The following is a 23,681-nucleotide window of genomic DNA, read 5'->3' on the forward strand; positions in this document are numbered from 1 at the left end:
TCTTTTGAGCTGGCCGCAACACCGCAGGATGGCTTCAGGCCCTAATCTGGTTCCGGCCCGGCATGCTGAGCCTTTGGTTAATTCCTCTTCCTGGTGGGAAATGAGAGTTAAATTTGCCCGTCCAGACACCTCCAGCTAGCCTCTCATTGGTTCTCACTATTCCTGTTCATCTTCCGCAGAAATTGCAAACTGGGCCAAACAGGAGGTTAAAGGGACTGACTCTCCAAGTGGGGAGAGTGTTAGTAAAGCGTCTGGAATGTTGCACCCGAGTACCAGGGGAGGAAAACTGAGACATATTTGAACACGTCTCCCGATCACATGGTTGATCATACTTGGGTTCCACATGCATGTCTTAGCTGAAGGAAGAATACCTTAAACCTGGAGAGTTGAGACCCGTGTAATGGGTACCATGCAATATGACTTCAAAGGGTCTTCATTTGCTCACCGAACCTCTCCAATCCTATCACTGCTGCGTTTATGCCCCTGTACACATGCTTGATTCTCTTTCGGAGACATAGCAATCCATAGGTTTTAAGATACTTACTAGTCAGGTACATTCTTAGGCGTTTAATATGCGGTGTTGAGTCCATTTCGTTGAGCAAGGAGTAGCTCTTGTCTATTCCATATTTGACTTAAGGAACTTTATCTGTGCTCATTTCAATCTCTGGTTTTATGCAGCACCCCAACTCACCTTTACCCTTAAGCAAGCATAAGTTGTTTTTCTAAATTTGAGTCCCTGTTCTGTTCTGTAATTCAGTTCCTGTGTAGCCAAGTTTACATTCCGTGTATTACTGATATCTTATGATGTTTCTTTTTCTGTGTGACTTATTTCAGTTAGAATCATCATACCTGAATCCACTCATTGTGCTGCTAAGGGCCTGATGACACAGATTTCATTGCTGAGTGATATTGCTTTGTAAGTAAATACCACAACTTCTTTATCCATTTTTCACTTTCTGCGATGTTGAACTTGTACTGTAAACGAGGTTCTTGTAAACAGAGCCGTTCCAAACTTTGGGGTGGCTGTGTCTTTTTGATTTTAATTTCCCTAAGCTATAGGACCATAAGTGGAAGTGCCCTAGGCTCTGTTGCTTTGTTTTTTAGATGTTTCAGAAACACCATACACTTCTCCCGAGTGGTTGTTGGCAATTTACATCCCGCCCATCAGCATAACAAGGCTCCCAGTTCTCCATGGCCTGTCCTGCCTTTCTGGATTTTACACTTTTTTGAGATGGCCCTTTTGACCGGGGGGAATTGAGACTTCATTGTAGTGCACATTTCCTTTGCAAGCTTGCTTGGTTGGCCAAAAAGGGCGTATGCGTTTTTTCCTGAATATATTCAGGAAAAAACGCATACGCCCTTTTTGGCCAAGTGCATCATTGTGGACGTTCTGCCTCTTTTCCTATGCTTTCAATGCAATTGCAGTCTACCTCCTGAAATCGGTTTCCTGCAATTCTGCCCCGCTTTCAAGTCCTCTTGGCAGCCTTACTTCAGTCTATTTTTGGACGATAGCTGTCATTTATAACTCTGCAGGTTTGTGAATTACAGTGCCCCTGAGCTCCTTTCTTCAACTCGCTTTCTTTTGAGCTGGCCGCAACACCGCAGGATGGCTTCAGGCCCTAATCTGGTTCCGGTACGGCACGCTGAGCCTTTGGTTATTTCCTCTTCCTGGTGGGAAATGAGAGTTAAATTTGCCCGTCCAGACACCTTCAGCTAGCCTCTCATTGGTTCTCGCTATTCCTGTTCATCTTCCGCAGAAATTGCAAACTGGGCCAAACAGGAGGTTAAAGGCGCTGACTCTCCAAGTGGGGAGAGTGTTAGTAAAGCGTCTGGAATGTTGCACCCGAGTACCAGGGGAGGAAAACTGAGACATATTTGAACACGTCTCCCGTTCACATGGTTGATCATACTTGGGTTCCACATGCATGTCTTAGCTGAAGGAAGAATACCTTAAACCTGGAGAGTTGAGACCCGTGTAATGGGTACCATGCAATATGACTTCAAAGGGTCTTCATTTGCTCACCGAACTTCTCCAATCCTATCACTGTTGCGTTTATGCCCCTGTACACATGCTTGATTCTCTTTCGGAGACATAGCAATCCATAGGTTTCAAGATACTTACTAGTCAGGTACATTCTTAGGCGTTTAATATGGGGTGTTGAGTCCATTTTGTTGAGCAAGGAGTAGCTCTTGTCTATTCCATATTTGGCTTAAGGAACTTTATCTGTGCTCATTTCAATCTCTGGTTTTATGCAGCACCCCAACTCACCTTTACCCTTAAGCAAGAATAAGTTGTTTTTATAAATTTGAGACCCTGTTCTGTTCTGTAATTCAGTTCCTGTGTAGCCAAGTTTACATTCCGTGTATTACTGATATCTTATGATGTTTCTTTTTCTGTGTGACTTATTTCAGTTAGAATCATCGTACCTGAATCTACTCATTATGCTGCTACGGGCCTGATGACATAGATTTCATTGCTGAGTGATACTGCATTGTACGTAAGTACCACAACTTCTTTATCCATTTTTCACTTTCTGCGATGTTGAACTTGTACTGTAAACGAGGTTCTTGTAAACAGAGCCGTTCCAAACTTTGGGGTGGCTGTGTCTTTTTGATTTTAATTTCCCTAAGCTATAGGACCATAAGTGGCAGTGCCCTAGGCTCTGTTGCTTTGTTTTTTAGATGTTTCAGGAAACACCATACACTTCTCCCGAGTGTCTGTTGGCAATTTACATCCCGCCCATCAGCATAACAAGGCTCCCAGTTCTCAATGGCCTGTTGCCTTTCTGGATTTTACACTTTTTTCAGATGGCCCTTTTGACTGGAGGGAAGTGAGAGTTCATTGTAGTGCAGATTTCCTTTGCAAGCTTGCTTGGTTGGCCAAAAAGGGCGTATGCGTTTTTTCCTGAATATATTCAGGAAAAAACGCATACGCCCTTTTTGGCCAAGTGCATCATTGTGGACGTTCTGCCTCTTTTCCTATGCTTTCAATGCAATTCCAGTCTGCCTCCTGAAATCGGTTTCCTGCAATTCTGCCCCGCTTTCAAGTCCTCTTGGCAGCCTTACTTCAGTCTATTTTTGGACGATAGCTGTCATTTATAACTCTGTAGGTTTGTGAATTACAGTGCCCCTGAGCTCCTTTCTTCAACTCGCTTTCTTGTGACCTGGCCGCAACACCGCAGAATGGCTTCAGGCCCTAATCTGGTTCTGGCCCGGCATGCTGAGCCTTTGGTTAATTCCTCTTCCTGGGTGGAAATGAGAGTTAAATTTTCCCGTTCGGACACCTCCAGCTAGTCTCTCATTGGTTCTCGCTATTCCTGTTCATCTTCCGCAGAAATTGCAAACTGGGCCAAACAGGAGGTTAAAGGGACTGACTCTCCAAGTCGGGAGAGTGTTAGTAAAGCGTCTGGAATGTTGCACCCGAGTACCAGGGGAGGAAAACTGAGACATATTTGAACACGTCTCCCGTTCACGTGGTTGATCATACTCTGGGTTCCACATGCATGTTTTAGCTGAAGGAAGAATACCTTAAACCTGGAGAGTTGAGACCCGTGGAATGGGTACCATGCAATATGACTTCAAAGGGTTTTCATTTGCTCACCGAACCTCTCCAATCCTATCACTGCTGCGTTTATGCCCCTGTACACATGCTTGATTCTCTTTTGGAGACATAGCAATCCGTAGGTTTCAAGATACTTACTAGTCAGGTACATTCTTAGGCGTTTAATATGCGGTGTTGAGTCCATTTCGTTGAGCAAGGAGTAGCTCTTGTCTATTCCATATTTGGCTTAAGGAACTTTATCTGTGCTCATTTCAATCTCTGGTTTTTTGCAGCACCCCAACTCACCTTTCCCCTTAAGCAAGAATAAGTTGTTTTTCTAAATTTGAGACCCTGTTCTGTTCTGTAGTTCAGTTTCTGTGTAGCCAAGTTTACATTCCGTGTATTACTGATATCTTATGATGTTTCTTTTTCTGTGTGACTTATTTCAGTTAGAATCATCATACCTGAATCCACTCATTGTGATGCTAAGGGCCTGGTGACATAGATTTCATTGCTGAGTGATATTGCTTTGTAAGTAAATACCACAACTTCTTTATCCATTTTTCACTTTCTGCGATGTTGAACTTGTACTGTAAACGAGGTTCTTGTAAACAGAGCCGTCCCAAACTTTGGGGTGGCTGTGTCTTTTTGATTTTAATTTCCCTAAGCTATAGGACCATAAGTGGCAGTGCCCTAGGCTCTGTTGCTTTGTTTTTTAGATGTTTCAGGAAACACCATACACTTCTCCTGAGTGTCTGTTGGCAATTTACATCCCGCCCATCAGCATAACAAGGCTCCCAGTTCTCCATGGCCTGTCCTGCCTTTCTGGATTTTACACTTTTTTCAGATGGCCCTTTTGACCGGGGGGAAGTGAGACTTCATTGTAGTGCAGATTTCCTTTGCAAGCTTGCTTGGTTGGCCAAAAAGGGCGTATGCGTTTTTTCCTGAATATATTCAGGAAAAAACGCATACGCCCTTTTTGGCCAAGTGCATCATTGTGGACGTTCTGCCTCTTTTCCTATGCTTTCAATGCAATTCCAGTCTACCTCCTGAAATCGGTTTCCTGCAATTCTGCCCTGCTTTCAAGTCCTCTTGGCAGCCTTACTTCAGTCTATTTTTGGACGATAGCTGTGATTTATAACTCTGCAGGTTTTTGAATTACAGTGCCCCTGAGCTCCTTTCTTCAACTCGCTTTCTTGTGACCTGGCCGCAACACCGCAGGATGGCTTCAGGCCCTAATCTGGTTCCGGCACGGCACGCTGAGCCTTTGGTTATTTCCTCTTCCTGGTGGGAAATGAGAGTTAAATTTGCCCGTCCAGACACCTCCAGCTAGTCTCTCATTGGTTCTCGCTATTCCTGTTCATCTTCCGCAGAAATTGCAAACTGGGCCAAACAGGAGGTTAAAGGCGCTGACTCTCCAAGTGGGGAGAGTGTTAGTAAAGCGTCTGAAATGTTGCACCCGAGTACCAGGGGAGGAAAACTGAGACATATTTGAACACATCTCCCGTTCGCATGGTTGATCATACTTGGGTTCCACATGCATGTTTTAGCTGAAGGAAGAATACCTTAAACCTGGAGAGTTAAGACCCGTGTAATGGGTACCATGCAATATGACTTCAAAGGGTCTTCATTTGCTCACCGAACCTCTCCAATCCTATCACTGATGCGTTTATGCCCCTGTACACATGCTTGATTCTCTTTTGGAGACATAGCAATCCATAGGTTTTAGGATACTTACTAGTCAGGTACATTCTTAGGCGTTTAATATGGGGTGTTGAGTCCATTTCGTTGAGCAAGGAGTAGCTCTTGTCTATTCCATATTTGACTTAAGGAACTTTATCTATGCTCATTTCAATCTCTGGTTTTATGCAGCACCCCAACTCACCTTTACCTTTAAGCAAGCATAAGTTTGTTTTCTAAATTTGAGACCCTGTTCTGTTCTGTAATTCAGTTCCTGTGTAGCCAAGTTTACATTCCGTGTATTACTGATATCTTATGATGTTTCTTTTTCTGTGTGACTTATTTCAGTTAGAATCATCGTACCTGAATCCACTCATTGTGATGCTAAGGGCCTGATGACGTAGATTTCATTGCTGAGTGATATTGCTTTGTAAGTAAATACCACAACTTCTTTATCCATTTTTCACTTTCTGCGGTGTTGAACTCGTACTGTAAAGGAGGTTCTTGTAAACAGAGCCGTTCCAAACTTTGGGATGGCTGTGTCTTTTTGATTTTAATTTCCCTAAGCTATAGGACCATAAGTGGCAGTGCCCTAGGCTCTGTTGCTTTGTTTTTTAGATGTTTCAGGAAACACCATACACTTCTCCCGAGTGGTTGTTGGCAATTTACATCCCGCCCATCAGCATAACAAGGCTCCCAGTTCTCCATGGCCTGTCCTGCCTTTCTGGATTTTACACTTTTTTCAGATGGCCCTTTTGACCGGGGGGAAGTGAGACTTCATTGTAGTGCAGATTTCCTTTGCAAGCTTGCTTGGTTGGCCAAAAAGGGCGTATGCGTTTTTTCCTGAATATATTCAGGAAAAAACGCATACGCCCTTTTTGGCCAAGTGCATCATTGTGGACGTTCTGCCTCTTTTCCTATGCTTTCAATGCAATTCCAGTCTACCTCCTGAAATCGGTTTCCTGCAATTCTGCCCCGCTTTCAAGTCCTCTTGGCAGCCTTACTTCAGTCTATTTTTGGACGATAGCTGTCATTTATAACTCTGCAGGTTTGTGAATTACAGTGCCCCTGAGCTCCTTTCTTCAACTCGCTTTCTTGTGACCTGGCCGCAACACCGCAGGATGGCTTCAGGCCCTAATCTGGTTCCGGCCCGGCATGCTGAGCCTTTGGTTAATTCCTCTTCCTGGTGGGAAATGAGAGTTAAATTTGCCCGTCCAGACACCTCCAGCTAGCCTCTCATTGGTTCTCGCTATTCCTGTTCATCTTCCGCAGAAAAAGCAAACTGGGCCAAACAGGAGGTTAAAGGGACTGACTCTCCAAGTGGGGAGAGTGTTAGTAAAGCGTCTGGAATATTGCACCCGAGTACCAGGGGAGGAAAACTGAGACATATTTGAACACGTCTCCCGATCACATGGTTGATCATACTCTAGGTTCCACATGCATGTTTTAGCTGAAGGAAGAATACCTTAAACCTGGAGAGTTGAGACCCGTGTAATGGGTACCATGCAATATGACTTCAAAGGGTCTTCATTTGCTCACCGAACCTCTCCAATCCTATCACTGCTGCGTTTATGCCCCTGTACACATGCTTGATTCTCTTTTGGAGACATAACAATCCATAGGTTTTACGATAATTACTAGTCAGGTACATTCTTAGGCGTTTAATATGCGGTGTTGAGTCCATTTCGTTGAGCAAGGAGTAGCTCTTGTCTATTCCATATTTGACTTAAGGAACTTTATCTGTGCTCATTTCAATCTCTAGTTTTATGCAGCACCCCAACTCACCTTTCCCCTTAAGCAAGCATAAGTTGGTTTTCTAAATTTGAGACCCTGTTCTGTTCTGTAATTCAGTTCCTGTGTAGCCAAGTTTACATTCCGTGTATTACTGATATCTTATGATGTTTCTTTTTCTGTGTGACTTATTTCAGTTAGAATCATCATACCTGAATCCACTCATTGTGATGCTAAGGGCCTGATGACATAGATTTCATTGCTGAGTGATATTGCTTTGTAAGTAAATACCACAACTTCTTTATCCATTTTTCACTTTCTGTGATGTTGAACTTGTACTGTAAACGAGGTTCTTGTAAACAGAGGCGTCCCAAACTTTGGGGTGGCTGTGTCTTTTTGATTTTAATTTCCCTAAGCTATAGGACCATAAGTGGCAGTGCCCTAGGCTCTGTTGCTTTGTTTTTTAGACGTTTCAGGAAACACCATACACTTGTCCCGAGTGTCTGTTGGCAATTTACATCCCGCCCATCAGCATAACAAGGCTCCCAGTTCTCCATGGCCTGTCCTGCCTTTCTGGATTTTACACTTTTTTCAGATGGCCCTTTTGACCGGGGGGAAGTGAGACTTCATTGTAGTGCAGATTTCCTTTGCAAGCTTGCTTGGTTGGCCAAAAAGGGCGTATGCGTTTTTTCCTGAATATATTCAGGAAAAAACGCATACGCCCTTTTTGGCCAAGTGCATCATTGTGGACGTTCTGCCTCTTTTCCTATGCTTTCAATGCAATTCCAGTCTACCTCCTGAAATCGGTTTCCTGCAATTCTGCCCCGCTTTCAAGTCCTCTTGGCAGCCTTACTTCAGTCTATTTTTGGACGATAGCTGTCATTTATAACTCTGCAGGTTTGTGAATTACAGTGCCCCTGAGCTCCTTTGTTCAACTCGCTTTCTTTTGAGCTGGCCGCAACACCGCAGGATGGCTTCAGGCCCTAATCTGGTTCCGGCACGGCACGCTGAGCCTTTGGTTAATTCCTCTTCCTGGTGGGAAATGAGAGTTAAATTTGCCCGTCCAGACACCTCCAGCTAGCCTCTCATTGGTTCTCGCTATTCCTGTTCATCTTCCGCAGAAATTGCAAACTGGGCCAAACGGGAGGTTAAAGGCGCTGACTCTCCAAGTGGGGAGAGTGTTAGTAAAGCATCTGGAATGTTGCACCCGAGTACCAGGGGAGGAAAACTGAGACATATTTGAACACGTCTCCCGTTCACATGGTTGATCATACTTGGGTTCCACATGCATGTTTTCGCTGAAGGAAGAATATCTTAAACCTGGAAAGTTAAGACCCGTGGAATGGGTACCATGCAATATGACTTCAAAGGGTCTTCATTTGCTCACCGAACCTCTCCAATCCTATCACTGCTGCGTTTATGCCCCTGTACACATGCTTGATTCTCTTTCGGAGACATAGCAATCCATAGGTTTTAAGATACTTACTAGTCAGGTACATTCTTAGGCGTTTAATATGGGGTGTTGAGTCCATATCGTTGAGCAAGGAGTAGCTCTTGTCTATTCCATATTTGGCTTAAGGAACTTTATCTGTGCTCATTTCAATCTCTGGTTTTATGCAGCACCCCAACTCACCTTTACCTTTAAGCAAGAATAAGTTGGTTTTCTAAATTTGAGACCCTGTTCTGTTCTGTAATTCAGTTCCTGTGTAGCCAAGTTTACATTCCGTGTATTACTGATATCTTATGATGTTTCTTTTTCTGTGTGACTTATTTCAGTTAGAATAATCATACCTGAATCCACTCATTGTGCTGCTAAGGGCCTGATGACACAGATTTCATTGCTGAGTGATATTGTTTTGTAAGTAAATAGCACACTTCTTTATCCATTTTTCACTTTCTGCGATGTTGAACTTGTACTGTAAACGAGGTTCTTGTAAACAGAGCCATTCCAAACTTTGGGGTGGCTGTGTCTTTTTGATTTTAATTTCCCTAAGCTATAGGACCATAAGTGGAAGTGCCCTAGGTTCTGTTGCTTTGTGTTTTAGATGTTTCAGGAAACACCATACACTTCTCCCGAGTGTCTGTTGGCAATTTACATCCCGCCCATCAGCATAACAAGGCTCCCAGTTCTCCATGGCCTGTCCTGCCTTTCTGGATTTTACACTTTTTTCAGATGGCCCTTTTGACCGGGGGGAAGTGAGACTTCATTGTAGTGCAGATTTCCTTTGCAAGCTTGCTTGGTTGGCCAAAAAGGGCGTATGCGTTTTTTCCTGAATATATTCAGGAAAAAACGCATACGCACTTTTCGGCCAAGTGCATCATTGTGGACGTTCTGCCTCTTTTCCTATGCTTTCAATGCAATTCCAGTCTACCTCCTGAAATCGGTTTCCTGCAATTCTGCCCCGCTTTCAAGTCCTCTTGGCAGCCTTACTTCAGTCTATTTTTGGACGATAGCTGTCATTTATAACTCTGCAGGTTTGTGAATTACAGTGCCCCTGAGCTCCTTTCTTCAACTCGCTTTCTTGTGACCTGGCCACAACACCGCAGGATGGCTTCAGGCCCTAATCTGGTTCCGACACGGCACGCTGAGCCTTTGGTTATTTCCTCTTCCTGGTGGGAAATGAGAGTTAAATTTACCCGTCCAGACACCTCCAGCTAGTCTCTCATTGGTTCTTGCTATTCCTGTTCATCTTCCGCAGAAATTGCAAACTGGGCCAAACAGGAGGTTAAAGGGACTGACTCTCCAAGTGGGGAGAGTGTTAGTAAAGCGTCTGGAATGTTGCACCCGAGTACCAGGGGAGGAAAACTGAGACATATTTGAACACGTCTCCCGTTCACATGGTTGATCATACTTGGGTTCCACATGCATGTTTTAGCTGAGGGAAGAATACCTTAAACCTGGAGAGTTAAGACCCGTGAAATGGGTACCATGCAATATGACTTCAAAGGGTCTTCATTTGCTCACTGAACCTCTCCAATCCTATCACTGCTGCGTTTATGCCCCTGTACACATGCTTGATTCTCTTTCGGAGACATAGCAATCCATAGGTTTTAAGATACTTACTAGTCAGGTACATTCTTAGGCGTTTAATATGGGGTGTTGAGTCCAATTTGTTGAGCAAGGAGTAGCTCTTGTCTATTCCATATTTGACTTAAGGAACTTTATCTGTGCTCATTTCAATCTCTGGTTTTATGCAGCACCCCAACTCACCTTTACCCTTAAGCAAGCATGAGTTGGTTTTCTAAATTTGAGACCCTGTTCTGTTCTGTAATTCAGTTCCTGTGTAGCCAAGTTTACATTCCGTGTATTACTGATATCTTATGATGTTTCTTTTTCTGTGTGACTTACTTCAGTTAGAATCATCATACCTGAATCCACTCATTGTGCTGCTAAGGGCCTGATGACACAGATTTCATTGCTGAGTGATATTGCTTTGTAAGTAAATACCACAACTTCTTTATCCATTTTTCACTTTCTGCGATGTTGAACTTGTACTGTAAACGAGGTTCTTGTAAACAGAGGCGTCCCAAACTTTGGGGTGGCTGTGTCTTTTTGATTTTAATTTCCCTAAGCTATAGGACCATAAGTGGAAGTGCCCTAGGTTCTGTTGCTTTGTTTTTTAGATGTTTCAGGAAACACCATACACTTCTCCCGAGTGTCTGTTGGCAATTTACATCCCGCCCATCAGCATAACAAGGCTCCCAGTTCTCCATGGCCTGTCCTGCCTTTCTGGATTTTACACTTTTTTCAGATGGCCCTTTTGACCGGGGGGAAGTGAGACTTCATTTTAGTGCAGATTTCCTTTGCAAGCTTGGTTGGTTGGCCAAAAAGGGCGTATGCGTTTTTTCCTGAATATATTCAGGAAAAAACGCATACGCCCTTTTTGGCCAAGTACATCATTGTGGACGTTCTGCCTCTTTTCCTATGCTTTCAATGCAATTCCAGTCTACCTCCTGAAATCGGTTTCCTGCAATTCTGCCCCGCTTTCAAGTCCTCTTGGCAGCCTTACTTCAGTCTATTTTTGGACGATAGCTGTCATTTATAACTCTGCAGGTTTGTGAATTACAGTGCCCCTGAGCTCCTTTCTTCAACTCACTTTCTTGTGACCTGGCCGCAACACCACAGGATGGCTTCAGGCCCTAATCTGGTTCCGGCCCGGCATGCTGAGCCTTTGGTTAATTCCTCTTCCTGGTGGGAAATGAGAGTTAAATTTGCCCGTCCAGACACCTCCAGCTAGCCTCTCATTGGTTCTCGCTATTCCTGTTCATCTTCCGCAGAAATTGCAAACTGGGCCAAACAGGAGGTTAAAGGGACTGACTCTCCAAGTGGGGAGAGTGCTAGTAAAGCGTCTGGAATGTTGCACCCGAGTACCAGGGGAGGAAAACTGAGACATATTTGAACACGTCTCCCGATCACATGGTTGATCATACTCTAGGTTCCACATGCATGTTTTAGCTGAAGGAAGAATACCTTAAACCTGGGTAGTTGAAACCCGTGGAATGGGTACCATGCAATATGACTTCAAAGGGTCTTCATTTGCTCACCGAACCTCTCCAATCCTATCACTGCTGCGTTTATGCCCCTGTACACATGCTTGATTCTCTTTCGGAGACATAGCAATCCATAGGTTTTAAGATACTTACTAGTCAGGTACATTCTTAGGCGTTTAATATGGGGTGTTGAGTCCATTTCGTTGAGCAAGGAGTAGCTCTTGTCTATTCCATATTTGGCTTAAGGAACTTTATCTGTGCTCATTTCAATCTCTGGTTTTATGCAGCACCCCAAGTCACCTTTAACCTTAAGCAAGAATAAGTTGGTTTTCTAAATTTGAGACCCTGTTCTGTTCTGTAATTCAGTTCCTGTGTAGCCAAGTTTACATTCCGTGTATTACTGATATCTTATGATGTTTCTTTTTCTGTGTGACTTATTTCAGTTAGAATCATCATACCTGATCCACTCATTGTGCTGCTAAGGGCCTGATGACACAGATTTCATTGTTGAGTGATATTGCTTTGTAAGTAAATACCACAACTTCTTTATCCATTTTTCACTTTCTGCGATGTTGAACTTGTACTGTAAACGAGGTTCTTGTAAACAGAGCCGTTCCAAACTTTGGGGTGGCTGTGTCTTTTTGATTTTAATTTCCCTAAGCTATAGGACCATAAGTGGAAGCGCCCTAGGTTCTGTTGCTTTGTTTTTTAGATGTTTCAGGAAACACCATACACTTCTCCCGAGTGGTTGTTGGCAATTTACATCCCGCCCATCAGCATAACAAGGCTGCCAGTTCTCCATGGCCTGTCCTGCCTTTCTGGATTTTACACTTTTTTCAGATGGCCCTTTTGACCGGAGGGAAGTGAGACTTCATTGTAGTGCAGATTTCCTTTGCAAGCTTGCTTGGTTGGCCAAAAAGGGCGTATGCGTTTTTTCCTGAATATATTCAGGAAAAAACGCATACGCCCTTTTTGGCCAAGTGCATCATTGTGGACGTTCTGCCTCTTTTCCTATGCTTTCAATGCAATTCCAGTCTACCTCCTGAAATCGGTTTCCTGCAATTCTGCCCCGCTTTCAAGTCCTCTTGGCAGCCTTACTTCAGTCTATTTTTGGACGATAGCTGTCATTTATAACTCTGTAGGTTTGTGAATTACAGTGCCCCTGAGCTCCTTTCTTCAACTCGCTTTCTTGTGACCTGGCCGCAACACCGCAGGATGGCTTCAGGCCCTAATCAGGTTCCGGCCCGGCATGCTGAGCCTTTGGTTAATTCCTCTTCCTGGTGGGAAATGAGAGTTAAATTTGCCCGTCCAGACACCTCCAGCTAGCCTCTCATTGGTTTTCGCTATTCCTGTTCATCTTCCGCAGAAATTGCAAACTGGGCCAAACAGGAGGTTAAAGGGACTGACTCTCCAAGTGGGGAGAGTGTTAGTAAAGCGTCTGGAATGTTGCACCCGAGTACCAGGGGAGGAAAACTGAGACATATTTGAACACGTCTCCCGATCACATGGTTGATGATACTCTAGGTTCCACATGCCTGTTTTAGCTGAAGGAAGAATACCTTAAACCTGGGTAGTTGAAACCCGTGGAATGGGTACCATGCAATATGACTTCAAAGGGTCTTCATTTGCTCACCGCACCTCTCCAATCCTATCACTGCTGCGTTTATGCCCCTGTACACATGCTTGATTCTCTTTCGGAGACATAGCAATCCATAGGTTTTAAGATACTTACAAGTCAGGTACATTCTTAGGCGTTTAATATGCGGTGTTGAGTCAATTTCGTTGAGCAAGGAGTAGCTCTTGTCTATTCCATATTTGGCTTAAGGAACTTTATCTGTGCTCATTTCAATCTCTGGTTTTATGCAGCACCCCAACTCACCTTTACCCTTAAGCAAGCATAAGTTGTTTTTCTAAATTTGAGACTCTGTTCTGTTCTGTAATTCAGTTCCTGTGTAGCCAAGTTTACATTCCGTGTATTACTGATATCTTATGATGTTTCTTTTTCTGTGTGACTTATTTCAGTTAGAATCATCATACCTGAATCCACTCATTGTGCTGCTAAGGGCGTGATGACATAGATTTCATTGCTGAGTGATATTGCTTTGTAAGTGAATACCACAACTTCTTTATCCATTTTTCACTTTCTGCGATGTTGAACTTGTACTGTAAACGAGGTTCTTGTAAACAGAGCCGTTCCAAACTTTGGGGTGGCTGTGTCTTTTTGATTTTAATTTCCCTAAGCTATAGGACCATAAGTGGAAGTGCCCTAGGCTCTGTTGCTTTGTTTTTTAGATGTTTCAGGAAACACCATACACTTCTCCCAAGTGTCTGTTGGCAATTTACATCCCGCCCATCAGCATAACAAGGCTCCCAGTTCTCAATGGCCTGTTGCCTTTCTGGATTTTACACTTTTTTCAGATGGCCCTTTTGACCGGGGGGAAGTGAGACTTCATTGTAGTGCAGATTTCCTTTGCAAGCTTGCTTGGTTGGCCAAAAAGGGCGTATGCGTTTTTTCCTGAATATATTCAGGAAAAAACGCATACGCCCTTTTTGGCCAAGTGCATCATTGTGGACGTTCTGCCTCTTTTCCTATGCTTTCAATGCAATTCCAGTCTACCTCCTGAAATCGGTTTCCTGCAATTCTGCCCCGCTTTCAAGTCCTCTTGGCAGCCTTACTTCAGTCTATTTTTGGACGATAGCTGTCATTTATAACTCTGCAGGTTTGTGAATTACAGTGCCCCTGAGCTCCTTTCTTCAACTCGCTTTCTTGTGACCTGGCCGCAACACCGCAGGATGGCTTCAGGCCCTAATCTGGTTCCGGCCCGGCATGCTGAGCCTTTGGTTAATTCCTCTTCCTGGTGGGAAATGAGAGTTAAATTTGCCCGTCCAGACACCTCCAACTAGCCTCTCATTGGTTCTCGCTATTCCTGTTCATCTTCCGCAGAAATTGCAAACTGGGCCAAACAGGAGGTTAAAGGCGCTGACTCTCCAAGTGGGGAGAGTGTTAGTAAAGCGTCTGGAATGTTGCACCCGAGTACCAGGGGAGGAACACTGAGACATATTTGAACACGTCTCCCGTTCACATGGTTGATCATACTTGGGTTCCACATGCATGCTTTAGCTGAAGGAAGAATACCTTAAACCTGGGTAGTTGAAACCCGTGGAATGGGTACCATGCAATATGACTTCAAAGGGTCATCATTTGCTCACCGAACCTCTCCAATCCTATCACTGCTGCGTTTATGCCCCTGTACACATGCTTGATTCTCTTTCGGAGACATAGCAATCCATAGGTTTTACGATACTTACTAGTCAGGTATATTCTTAGGCGTTTAATATGCGGTGTTGAGTCCATTTCGTTGAGCAAGGAGTAGCTCTTGTCTATTCCATATTTGACTTAAGGAACTTTATCTGTGCTCATTTCAATCTCTGGTTTTATGCAGCACCCCAACTCACCTTTATCCTTAAGCAAGCATAGTTGGTTTTCTAAATTTGAGACCCTGTTCTGTTCAGTAATTCAGTTCCTGTGTAGCCAAGTTTACATTCCGTGTATTACTGATATCTTATGATGTTTCTTTTTCTGTGTGACTTACTTCAGTTAGAATCATCATACCTGAATCCACTCATTGTGCTGGTAAGGGCCTGATGACACAGATTTCATTGCTGAGTGATATTGCTTTGTAAGTAAATACCACAACTTCTTTATCCATTTTTCACTTTCTGCGATGTTGAACTTGTACTGTAAACGAGGTTCTTGTAAACAGAGCCGTTCCAAACTTTGGGTTGGCTGTGTCTTTTTGATTTTAATTTCCCTAAGCTATAGGACCATAAGTGGCAGTGCCCTAGGCTCTGTTGCTTTGTTTTTTAGATGTTTCAGGAAACACCATACACTTCTCCCGAGTGGTTGTTGGCAATTTACATCCCGCCCATCAGCATAACAAGGCTCCCAGTTCTCCATGGCCTGTCCTGCCTTTCTGGATTTTACACTTTTTTCAGATGGCCCTTTTGTCCGGGGGGAAGTGAGACTTCATTGTAGTGCAGATTTCCTTTGCAAGCTTGCTTGGTTGGCCAAAAAGGGCGTATGCGTTTTTTCCTGAATATATTCAGGAAAAAACGCATACGCCCTTTTCGGCCAAGTGCATCATTGTGGACGTTCTGCCTCTTTTCCTATGCTTTCAATGCAATTCCAGTCTACCTCCTGAAATCGGTTTCCTGCAATTCTGCCCCGCTTTCAAGTCCTCTTGGCAGCCTTACTTCAGTCTATTTTTGGACGATAGCTGTCATTTATAACTCTGCAGGTTTGTGAATTACAGTGCCCCTGAGCTCCTTTCTTCAACTCGCTTTCTTTTGAGCTGGCCGCAACACCGCAGGATGGCTTCAGGCCCTAATCTGGTTCCGGCCCGGCACGCTGAGCCTTTGGTTATTTCCTCTTCCTGGTGGGAAATGAGAGTTAAATTTGCCCGTCCAGACACCTCCAGCTAGCCTCTCATTGGTTCTCGCTATTCCTGTTCATCTTCCGCAGAAATTGCAAACTGGGCCAAACAGGAGGTTAAAGGCGCTGACTCTCCAAGTGGGGAGAGTGTTAGTAAAGCGTCTGGAATGTTGCACCCGAGTACCAGGGGAGGAAAACTGAGACATATTTGAACACGTCTCCCGTTCACACGGTTGATCATACTTGGGTTCCACATGCATGTTTTAGCTGAAGGAAGAATACCTTAAACCTGGGTAGTTGAAACCCGTGTAATGGGTACCATGCAATATGACTTCAAAGGGTCTTCATTTGCTCACCGCACCTCTCCAATCCTATCACTGCTGCGTTTATGCCCCTGTACACATGCTTGATTCTCTTTCGGAGACATAGCAATCCATAGGTTTTAAGATACTTACTAGTCAGGTACATTCTTAGGCGTTTAATATGGGGTGTTGAGTCCATTTTGTTGAGCAAGGAGTAGCTCTTGTCTATTCCATATTTGGCTTAAGGAACTTTATCTGTGCTCATTTCAATCTCTGGTTTTATGCAGCACCCCAACTCACCTTTACCCTTAAGCAAGCATAAGTTGGTTTTCTAAATTTGAGACCCTGTTCTGTTCTGTAATTCAGTTCCTGTGTAGCCAAGTTTCTATTCCGTGTATTACTGATATCTTATGATGTTTCTTTTTCTGTGTGACTTATTTCAGTTAGAATCATCATACCTGAATCCACTCATTGTGCTGCTAAGGGCCTGATGACACAGATTTCATTGCTGAGTGATATTGCTTTGTAAGTAAATACCACAACGTCTTTATCCATTTTTCACTTTCTGCGATGTTGAACTGGTACTGTAAACGAGGTTCTTGTAAACAGAGCCGTTCCAAACTTTGGGGTGGCTGTGTCTTTTTGATTTTAATTTCCCTAAGCTATAGGACCATAAGTGGAAGTGCCCTAGGCTCTGTTGCTTTGTTTTTTAGATGTTTCAGGAAACACCATACACTTCTCCCGAGTGGTTGTTGGCAATTTACATCCCGCCCATCAGCATAACAAGGCTCCCAGTTCTCCATGGCCTGTCCTGCCTTTCTGGATTTTACACTTTTTTCAGATGGCCCTTTTGACTGGGGGGAAGTGAGACTTCATTGTAGTGCAGATTTCATTTGCAAGCTTGCTTGGTTGGCCAAAAAGGGCGTATGCGTTTTTTCCTGAATATATTCAGGAAAAAACGCATACGCCCGTTTTGGCCAAGTGCATCATTGTGGACGTTCTGCCTCTTTTCCTATGCTTTCAATGCAATTCCAGTCTACCTCCTGAAATCGGTTTCCTGCAATTCTGCCCCGCTTTCAAGTCCTCTTGGCAGCCTTACTTCAGTCTATTTTTGGACGATAGCTGTCATTTATAACTCTGCAGGTTTGTGAATTACAGTGCCCCTGAGCTCCTTTCTTCAACTCGCTTTCTTTTGAGCTGGCCGCAACACCGCAGGATGGCTTCAGGCCCTAATCTGGTTCCGGCCCGGCACGCTGAGCCTTTGGTTATTTCCTCTTCCTGGTGGGAAATGAGAGTTAAATTTGCCCGTCCAGACACCTCCAGCTAGCCTCTCATTGGTTCTCGCTATTCCTGTTCATCTTCCGCAGAAATTGCAAACTGGGCCAAACAGGAGGTTAAAGGCGCTGACTCTCCAAGTGGGGAGAGTGTTAGTAAAGCGTCTGGAATGTTGCACCCGAGTACCAGGGGAGGAAAACTGAGACATATTTGAACACGTCTCCCGTTCACATGGTTGATCATACTTGGGTTCCACATGCATGTTTTAGCTGAAGGAAGAATACCTTAAACCTGGGTAGTTGAAACCCGTGTAATGGGTACCATGCAATATGACTTCAAAGGGTCTTCATTTGCTCACCGCACCTCTCCAATCCTATCACTGCTGCGTTTATGCCCCTGTACACATGCTTGATTCTCTTTCGGAGACATAGCAATCCATAGGTTTTAAGATACTTACTAGTCAGGTACATTCTTAGGCGTTTAATATGGGGTGTTGAGTCCATTTTGTTGAGCAAGGAGTAGCTCTTGTCTATTCCATATTTGGCTTAAGGAACTTTATCTGTGCTCATTTCAATCTCTGGTTTTATGCAGCACCCCAACTCACCTTTACCCTTAAGCAAGCATAAGTTGGTTTTCTAAATTTGAGACCCTGTTCTGTTCTGTAATTCAGTTCCTGTGTAGCCAAGTTTCTATTCCGTGTATTACTGATATCTTATGATGTTTCTTTTTCTGTGTGACTTATTTCAGTTAGAATCATCATACCTGAATCCACTCATTGTGCTGCTAAGGGCCTGATGACACAGATTTCATTGCTGAGTGATATTGCTTTGTAAGTAAATACCACAACGTCTTTATCCATTTTTCACTTTCTGCGATGTTGAACTGGTACTGTAAACGAGGTTCTTGTAAACAGAGCCGTTCCAAACTTTGGGGTGGCTGTGTCTTTTTGATTTTAATTTCCCTAAGCTATAGGACCATAAGTGGAAGTGCCCTAGGCTCTGTTGCTTTGTTTTTTAGATGTTTCAGGAAACACCATACACTTCTCCCGAGTGGTTGTTGGCAATTTACATCCCGCCCATCAGCATAACAAGGCTCCCAGTTCTCCATGGCCTGTCCTGCCTTTCTGGATTTTACACTTTTTTCAGATGGCCCTTTTGACTGGGGGGAAGTGAGACTTCATTGTAGTGCAGATTTCCTTTGCAAGCTTGCTTGGTTGGCCAAAAAGGGCGTATGCGTTTTTTCCTGAATATATTCAGGAAAAAACGCATACGCCCGTTTTGGCCAAGTGCATCATTGTGGACGTTCTGCCTCTTTTCCTATGCTTTCAATGCAATTCCAGTCTACCTCCTGAAATCGGTTTCCTGCAATTCTGCCCCGCTTTCAAGTCCTCTTGGCAGCCTTACTTCAGTATATTTTTGGACGATAGCTGTCATTTATAACTCTGCAGGTTTGTGAATTACAGTGCCCCTGAGCTCCTTTCTTCAACTCGCTTTCTTGTGACCTGCCCGCAACACCGCAGGATGGCTTCAGGCCCTAATCTGGTTCCGGTACGGCACGCTGAGCCTTTGGTTATTTCCTCTTCCTGTTGGGAAATGAGAGTTAAATTTGCCCGTCCAGACACCTCCAGCTAGCCTCTCATTGGTTCTCGCTATTCCTGTTCATCTTCCGCAGAAATTGCAAACTGTGCCAAACAGGAGGTTAAAGGCGCTGATCTCCAAGTGGGGAGAGTGTTAGTAAAGCATCTGGAATGTTGCACCCGAGTACCAGGGGAGGAAAACTGAGACATATTTGAACACGTCTCCCGATCACATGGTTGATCATACTCTGGGTTCCACATGCATGTTTTAGCTGAAGGAAGAATACCTAAAACCTGGGTAGTTGAAACCCGTGGAATGGGTACCATGCAATATGACTTCAAAGGGTCTTCATTTGCTCACCGAACCTCTGCAATCCTATCACTGCTGCGTTTATGCCCCTGTACACATGCTTGATTCTCTTTCGGAGACATAGCAATCCATAGGTTTTAAGATACTTACTAGTCAGGTACATTCTTAGGCGTTTAATATGCGGTGTTGAGTCCATTTCATTGAGCAAGGAGTAGCTCTTGTCTATTCCATATTTGGCTTAAGGAACTTTATCTGTGCTCATTTCAATCTCTGGTTTTATGCAGCAACCCAACTCCCCTTTACCCTTAAGCAAGCATAAGTTGGTTTTCTAAATTTGAGAACCTGTTCTGTTTTGGAATTCAGTTCCTGTGTAGCCAAGTTTACATTCCGTGTATTAGTGATATCTTATGATGTTTCTTTTTCTGTGTGACTTATTTCAGTTAGAATCATCGTACCTGAATCCACTCATTATGCTGCTACGGGCCTGATGACATAGATTTCATTGCTGTGTGACACTGCATTGTACGTAAGTACCACAAGTTCTTTATCCATTTTTCACTTTCTGCGATGTTGAACTTGTACTGTAAACGAGGTTCTTGTAAACAGAGCCGTTCCAAACTTTGGGGTGGCCGTGTCTTTTTGATTTTAATTTTCCTAAGCTATAGGACCATAAGTGGAAGTGCCCTAGGCTCTGTTGCTTTGTTTTTTAGATGTTTCAGGAAACACCATACACTTCTCCCAAGTGTCTGTTGGCAATTTACATCCCGCCCATCAGCATAAGAAGGCTCCCAGTTCTCAATGGCCTGTTGCCTTTCTGGATTTTACACTTTTTTCAGATGGCCCTTTTGACCGGGGGGAAGTGAGACTTCATTGTAGTGCAGATTTCCTTTGCAAGCTTGCTTGGTTGGCCAAAAAGGGCGTATGCGTTTTTTCCTGAATATATTCAGGAAAAAACGCATACGCCCTTTTTGGCCAAGTGCATCATTGTGGACGTTCTGCCTCTTTTCCTATGCTTTCAATGCAATTCCAGTCTACCTCCTGAAATCGGTTTCCTGCAATTCTGCCCCGCTTTCAAGTCCTCTTGGCAGCCTTACTTCAGTCTATTTTTGGACGATAGCTGTCATTTATAACTCTGCAGGTTTGTGAATTACAGTGCCCCTGAGCTCCTTTCTTCAACTCGCTTTCTTGTGACCTGGCCGCAACACCGCAGGATGGCTTCAGGCCCTAATCTGGTTCCGGCACGGCACGCTGAGCCTTTCGTTAATTCCTCTTCCTGGTGGGAAATGAGAGTTAAATTTGCCCGTCCAGACACCTCCAGCTAGTCTCTCATTGGTTCTCGCTATTCCTGTTCATCTTCCGCAGAAATTGCAAACTGGGCCAAACAGGAGGTTAAAGGCGCTGACTCTCCAAGTGGGGAGAGTGTTAGTAAAGCGTCTGGAATGTTGCACCCGAGTACCAGGGGAGGAAAACTGAGACATATTTGAGCATGTCTCCCGATCACACGTTTGATCATACTCTGTCTTCCACATGCATGTTTTAGCTGAAGGAAGAATACCTTAAACCTGGAGAGTTGAGACCCGTGGAATGGGTACCATGCAATATGACTTCAAAGGGTCTTCATTTGCTCACCGAACCTCTCCAATCCTATCACTGCTGCGTTTATGCCCCTGTACACACGCTTGATTCTATTTGGAGACATAGCAATCCATAGGTTTTAAGATACTTACTAGTCAGGTACATTCTTAGGCGTTTAGTATGGGGTGTTGAGTCCATTTCGTTGAGCAAGGAGTAGCTCTTGTCTATTCCATATTTGGCTTAAGGAACTTTATCTGTGCTCATTTCAATCTCTGGTTTTATGCAGCACCCCAACTCACCTTTCCCCTTAAGGAAGCATAAGTTGCGTTTCTAAATTTGAGACCCTGTTCTGTTTTGGAATTCAGTTCCTGTGTAGCCAAGTTTACATTCCTTGTATTAGTGATATCTTATGATGTTTCTTTTTCTGTGTGACTTATTTCAGTTAGAATCATCGTACCTGAATCCACTCATTATGCTGCTACGGGCCTGATGACATAGATTTCATGGCTGAGTGATACTGCATTGTAAGTAAATTCCACAACTTCTTTATCCATTTTTTACTTCCTGCGATGTTGAACTTGTACTGTAAACGAGGTTCTTGTAAATAGAGGCGTCCCAAACTTTGGGGTGGCTGTGTCTTTTTGATTTTAATTTCCCTAAGCTATAGGACCAGAAGTGGAAGTGCCCTAGTCTCTGTTGCTTTGGTTTTTAGATGTTTCAGGAAACACCGTGCACTACTCCCGAGTGTCTGTTGGCAATTTACATCCCTCCCATCAGCATAACAAGGCTCCCATTTGTCCATGGCCTGTCCTGCCTTTCTGGATTTTACACTTTTTTCAGATGGCCCTTTTGACCGGGGGGAAGTGAGACTTCATTGTAGTGCAGATTTCCTTTGCAAGCTTGCTTGGTTGGCCAAAAAGGGCGTATGCGTTTTTTCCTGAATATATTCAGGAAAAAACGCATACGCCCTTTTTGGCCAAGTGCATCATTTTGGACGTTCTGCCTCTTTTCCTATGCTTTCAATGCAATTCCAGTCTACCTCCTGAAATCGGTTTCCTGCAGTTCTGCCCCGTTTTCAAGTCCTCTTGGCAGCCTTACTTCAGTATATTTTTTGACGATAGCTGTCATTTATAACTCTGCAGGTTTGTGAATTACATTGCCCCTGAGCTACTTTCTTCAACTCGCTTTCTTGTGAGCTGGCCGCAACACCGCAGGATGGCTTCAGGCCCTAATCTGGTTCTGGCTCGGCACACTGAGCCTTTGGTTAATTCCTCTTCCTGGTGGGAAATGAGAGTTAAATTTGCCCGTCCAGACACCTCCAGCTAGTCTCTCATTGGTTCTCCCTATTCCTGTTCATCTTCCGCAGAAATTGCGAACTGGGCCAAACAGGAGTTTAAAGGCGCTGACTCTCCAAGTCGGGAGAGTGTTAGTAAAGCGTCTGGAATGTTGCCCCCGAGTACCAGGGTACGAAAACTGAGACATATTTGAACACGTCTCTCGATCACATGGTTGATCATACTCTAGGTTCCACATGCATGTTTTAGCTGAAGGAAGAATACCTTAAACCTGGGTAGTTGAAACCCGTGGAATGGGTACCATGCAATATGACTTCAAAGGGTCTTCATTTGCTCACCGAACCTCTCCAATCCTATCACTGCTGCGTTTATGCCCCTGTACACATGCTTGATTCTCTTTTGGAGACATAGCAATCCATAGGTTTTAAGATACTTACTAGTCAGGAACATTCTTAGGCGTTTAATATGGGGTGTTGAGTCCATTTCGTTGAGCAAGGAGTAGCTCTTGTCTATTCCATATTTGGCTTAAGGACCTTTATCTGTGCTCATTTCAATCTCTGGTTTTATGCAGCACCCCAACTCACCTTTCCCCTTAAGCAAGCATAAGTTGGTTTTCTAAATTTGAGACCCTTTCTGTTCTGTAATTCAGTTCCTGTGTAGCCAAGTTTACATTCCGTGTATTAGTGATATCTTATGATGTTTCTTTTTCTGTGTGACTTATTTCAGTTAGAATCATCGTACCTGAATCCACTCATTATGCTGCTACGGGCCTGATGACATAGATTTCATTGCTGAGTGATACTGCATTGTACGTAAGTACCACAAGTTCTTTATCCATTTTTCACTTTCTGTGATATTGAACTTGTACTGTAAACGAGGTTCTTGTAAACAGAGCCATTCCAAACTTTGGGGTGGCTGTGTCTTTTTGATTTTAATTTCCCTAAGCTATAGGACCATAAGTGGAAGTGCCCTAGGCTCTGTTGCTTTGTTTTTTAGATGTTTCAGGAAACACCATACACTTCTCCCGAGTGTCTGTTGGCAATTTACATCCCGCCCATCAGCATAACAAGGCTCCCAGTTCTCCATGGCCTGTCCTGCCTTTCTGGATTTTACACTTTTTTCAGATGGCCCTTTTGACCGGGGGGAAGTGAGACTTCATTGTAGTGCAGATTTCCTTTGCAAGCTTGCTTGGTTGGCCAAAAAGGGCGTATGCGTTTTTTCCTGAATATATTCAGGAAAAAACGCATACGCCCTTTTTGGCCAAGTGCATCATTGTGGACGTTCTGCCTCTTTTCCTATGCTTTCAATGCAATTCCAGTCTACCTCCTGAAATCGGTTTCCTGCAATTCTGCCCCGCTTTCAAGTCCTCTTGGCAGCCTTACTTCAGTATATTTTTGGACGATAGCTGTCATTTATAACTCTGCATGTTTGTGAATTACAGTGCCCCTGATCTCCTTTCTTCAACTCGCTTTC

At 43.9% G+C, this 23,681-nt stretch overlaps 1 long non-coding RNA gene across 3 annotated transcripts in view; it reads left to right on the forward strand.

The window, feature by feature from the left end:
- LOC307181396 overlaps window positions 1–23,681 on the forward strand; it is a 531,327-nt gene that overhangs the window by 389,873 nt on the left and 117,773 nt on the right. Inside the window, exon 4 of one of the 3 annotated variants that reach the window (XR_013826656.1) lies at window positions 15,046–15,133. The exons of the other annotated variants lie outside the window; for them this stretch is intronic. This is a non-coding gene — a long non-coding RNA (uncharacterized lncRNA). Of the gene's footprint in view, window positions 1–15,045; window positions 15,134–23,681 lie in introns of those variants that run through there. 3 annotated transcript variants of the gene reach the window in all.

This window comes from Stenella coeruleoalba (assembly GCF_951394435.1).
Source record: "Stenella coeruleoalba genome assembly, contig: scaffold_85, whole genome shotgun sequence".
Classification (NCBI taxonomy): domain Eukaryota; kingdom Metazoa; phylum Chordata; class Mammalia; order Artiodactyla; family Delphinidae; genus Stenella; species Stenella coeruleoalba.